The sequence below is a fragment of the Bubalus kerabau genome, chromosome 10 (genome assembly GCF_029407905.1).
Source record: "Bubalus kerabau isolate K-KA32 ecotype Philippines breed swamp buffalo chromosome 10, PCC_UOA_SB_1v2, whole genome shotgun sequence".
Classification (NCBI taxonomy): domain Eukaryota; kingdom Metazoa; phylum Chordata; class Mammalia; order Artiodactyla; family Bovidae; genus Bubalus; species Bubalus kerabau.
This window is the reverse complement of record NC_073633.1, coordinates 24,029,380-24,033,796: the sequence shown is the minus strand read 5'-3', so window position 1 is coordinate 24,033,796 and position 4,417 is coordinate 24,029,380. Positions and strand designations below refer to the sequence as shown.

Sequence of the window (4,417 nt, the reverse complement as noted above, 5' to 3'; positions counted from 1 at the left end):
CTCTGTTTTACATATGGTAATCTAGACACGTGAACTCTTCGTTGCAGCATGTGGGCTCTAGTTCACTGACCAGGGATGGAACCCCGGGCCCCTGGCATTGGGAGTGTGGAGTCTTAGCCAGTGAACCAGCAGAGGAGTCCCCAAACCAGCTTCACTCTTTCACTTTCCCCACCCCTGAGCACCAGCATGCCCCTCAAGGGATGAGAGAAGGGGAGGGACAAACTGCATGGCAAGCAGTGGAGATGGTCTTGATTCCATGTGTCCAGTCCAGTGAGCCCTTCCCCATACCTTCTGCCTTTCCTCACACTGGTCCCGCCTCCCATGGAGCAAAGCAAGCAAAGCAAAGCAGATAAAGCACAACCGTAGACCACGCATAGGCTCTTGCAGGACGCAGCAGCCTTTTCTGCACCCTGCCTGACCATCCACCATGCTCAGCACGCTCTTAAACTTCTTTATACAGTTGCCAGAATTCATTTGAAAGGGCAACTTTAAGGGAGTTTATCTCCCTTTCCCTGATGCCCGTCTCTCCAGAAAAATCCAGTTTTGTGGAGTAACAAAATAACGCTGTGTCCCCACTCAGTTTTAAAATATGCTTATAAACAATATTGCAAGAAAGAGGGGAAAATAAGAGTACAAAAGAGCTTGGCTTAACTGTATTATGAGTCAATTATTAAAAGAAATCTAATTTTAAAAAATTTTAATTAATTTATTTTTTGTGTTGGATTTTCACAGCTGCACGAGGGCTTTCTCTAGATGCGGTGAGCAGGGGCTACTCTTCCTTGCTGTGTTCAGGCTTCTCATTGCAGTGGCTTCTCTTGTTGTGAGCAAGAGCTCAGTAGTCGTGGCACACGGGCTTATTTGCCCCATGGCATATGGGATCTTCCTGGGCCAGGGACCAAACCTGTGTTCCCTACATTGGCAGGTGGATTTTTAACCACTGGACCACCAAGGAAGTCCAAGAAGTCTCATTTTTTTCTGTGAGAAGACAGGGGAAGCAAATAGGTTCCATTCAGCCTTAGGAGTCAAAATCTACAACCACACCAGGGAAAATCCTGTCCGTACCAGGAGTGATCCACTTTCATTGGATATAGAATTTCCACCCTCAGCAACTCTCCCAGGGCCACAAGATTCTAACATCCACTCTCTCTGGATCCTGATGCTGGCTCAGAGCTAATTTGGGACACAACTGCTTACTCAGTCTGTAGGTCTGGGCTTTCCTGGTGGCTCAGTGTAAAGTATCTGCCTGCAATGCAGGAGACCTGAATTTGATTCCTGGGTCGGGAAGATCCCTTGGAGGAGGGCATAGCAATCCACTCTGGAAATCTTTCCTAGAGAATCCCATGGACAGAGGAGCCTGGCAGGCTGCAGCCCATAGGGTCACACAGAGTTGGACGCAACTGAAGCGACTAAGCAGCAGCAGTCTGTAAGTCTAGTTAGAGCCTCATTCACAGCTACTGTTTCTTATAAACATGAACACACATTTTCAGTCTTTTACCATCTCTTGCTTTTCTTTTCTAGAGTACTTGCTGTTCCAGGTCAGGGCCTGGGACTTTGTGAGCTTCTTTCTGGCCCAGCCCAACTCTGCACCACCCAGTTCCACCCAGCCTCGGTGCTCACACTAAGCCCATCACCTGCATTCTTGGTCCTGCCCTTCAACAGCTTCCTGTGCATTAACTGGGCTCCATAATGTTTCAAGCAAAAGACCCTTGTGGGTGAGGATTGACTGCCAGCAGAGTTCAGAATGTGGGATCATAAGTGTCTTCTCGGCTGGATTGTCTCTGCTCCAGTGCTCTCAGTTGCACCGTGACTGGTCCACACCTTGCTCTTAGTTTCTCCCAAAGGGAGAAGTGAGTTGGGTATTAACCTATAAGGGCTGCCATAACAAATGACCACAGACTGGATGGCTTTCACAGCAGGAATGTGTTTCCACAGCGTTCTGGAGGCTGGCAGTTGAAGATCGAGGTGTCCTCAGGCCTGGTTTCTTCTGAAGCCTCCCTTCCTGGCTTGCAGACAGCTGCCTTTTGCTGTCCTCACATGCTCTTTCATCCTCTGTGCACGCCCATGGTGTCTGTGCTTATCCTAATTTTCTCTCCTTAGAAGAACACGAGTCAGATTGGATTAAGGCCCACTCTAATGACCTCATTTTCTTCCCTCATTACTTAAAAAAAGAGTTTATTTGGCTGCACTGGGTCTTAGTTGTGGCATGTGGGATTTGGTTCCCTGACCAGGGATTGAACTCAGGCCCCTGCATTGGGAGTGCAGAAAATTAGCCACTGGACCACCAGGGAAGTCCCAGGGCCTCATTTTAATGTAATCACCTCTTTAAAGGATCTGTCTCCAAGTGCAGCCACATTCTAAGGCCCTGGGGGTTAAGGCTTCAACATACAGATTTGGAGGAGGAACACAGCCTCTAACAGGTGGGTTTGCACCTTCCCATATGAAGTGTCATTGGAGGCAGTTACCATGTCCAGTTCATGGGAGGGTGCCTTTGGCTTGGCATCAGTGTCTGGTGAAGCCAGTTACAGTGAGGGTAATGAATTGGTTTCACTCAAAACATGGCATAAGCAATAGCAACTGCCACAGGAAAGAACCGGTTTGGGCCACTTTCCTTGAAAGGTAACTTCAGGTGTGGCAGGTGTTCTGAGACTCTGGTAGCACAGGCTGAGAATACATGAGGCTGCCAGCTGCTGGCAACACATTAGGTGCTTCCTCCTCCCTCCCCACCAGCCCAGGCCTCAGCCTCTGGGATCCGAAACCCAGGATTGTGTCCTCCCCACCCGACCTCACCTAGGCCCTCTCCAGTCTGAAGCCAGTTTCTGTACCTGGTTTGACTCTTCTACACAAACACACACACCCCTCCTCTGGCAAAATGCCTCTCTCTCTAGTTTCTTGGTTACTACCCCTAGATTCATCTTTCACTAACGCATCCCACAAATCACTTAGTTCTCTTGGCTTCTAACCTCGGTACAACTTCCTCACTATTGCTTTCAGATCTCTCTCGTCTTGCTTTCCGGGTCACACTGACTTGGCCTCCAGTACTCCTCCACCAGTCTGCTCCCCTGAGGCAGCCCCTTCTGATCCTTTTAGGATGTGGACACAGACCTGCACATAATACCTTGGACACAAAGGTGTGATGGACTTGGTAGGTCAGGGTCAAGGTTTTGGCTTTGGGGGAACATAGTGCTGAAGCTTCTGACATGGCTGAAAGATTTATCACCCTATATACTCTGCAATTCTCAGGGTAATTGAGAGAATGGCTCTATTAGTCAGGGTTCTCCGGAGGAACAGAATGTATATACTCACATCTACAATAAGAAATTGGCATATAAGATTACGGAGGCTGAGAAGTGCCATGCTCTGTCATCTTCAAGCTGGAGACCTGGGAACGTGAGTGGTGTAACACAGTCTAAGTCAAAAGGCCTGAAAACCAAGGTAGCCAATGATGTAAATCCTAGTCCATAGGCAGGAGAAGATGAGATGAGATGTCTCAGCTCAAGCAGTGAGGCAGGAAAAAAAGAGAACAAATTCCTCCTTCCTCTGCTTTTCATTCAATGAATTGGATGATGCCCACCCACATTGGAGAGGGTTATTACTGATTCCATTGATTCAAAGGCTAATCCCATCCAGAAACACCCTCACAGACACACTCAGAATTAATATTAACACTGGGTACTCCATGGCCAGTCAAGTTGACATATAAAATTAACCATCACAGGGGGCTTTTTGGGTTTTTACCTGCTGCGGGGAGGGTAAGAAGTGAGTCATCCTCACGAGCAGCTAGACACATAAGCACAAATAGTTTATTTGGCAGTCTGCCCCCTTAGGCATGGCAAGAGCTATTCAGGCCCATGCTGGAGAGGGGGAGATTGAGGAACAAATGAGACTCTTCCCAGAAGCACCTTGAGCCATGGACCAGGTGGCTAGGTCATGCCTAAATTGAGACGCTTGAGCCAGAAAAGACTGGACTTCTGCCATAGTAACCCACACCTGGGCAGGCAGCTGCCTTCCTCCTGGGGGCCATCTTACCCTGCTCCTCTTCTCATGCCAGGATGACCCAGGACATACAGACTGCCCCCCAGGGAGCAGAAAGTCAAGGGAGTGCCCCCTTCTTTGGTTTTCAATTAGAGCCTTACTGCAGACCCAGCCTGAGGGTCCCTTCTGGCCTAAACTCAGCTGCTCCTGCTAAGTTCTGGTGCTATTTGAATGGAAAAAACAACAATCAGTGAGCTGAGGTTCCACCTGTTCACCAGGCCTAAATGCAGCATTTGCTGAACGCTGATACCTGCTCTTACTCATCCATCTGGTAAAGGGACCCAGTGTTCCCAAAGCTGAATCTTTGAGGGGGGCAACCAGGTGTGCAGAATCATGTTCATTCATGGAGGAAGCGGGAGAAAACATCTCCCAGAAACACTTGACT

At 48.7% G+C, this 4,417-nt stretch overlaps 1 long non-coding RNA gene across 1 annotated transcript; it reads right to left on the bottom strand.

The window, feature by feature from the left end:
- Positions 1–677: 677 nt before the first annotated feature.
- Positions 678–4,146, bottom strand: LOC129620417 (uncharacterized). Its single transcript, XR_008698531.1, has 3 exons — positions 4,027–4,146; positions 3,304–3,379; positions 678–975 (listed from the first exon to the last, which is right to left on the bottom strand). It is a non-coding gene; the product is annotated as an uncharacterized LOC129620417 (long non-coding RNA).
- Between the last annotated feature and the right edge of the window lie 271 nt (positions 4,147–4,417).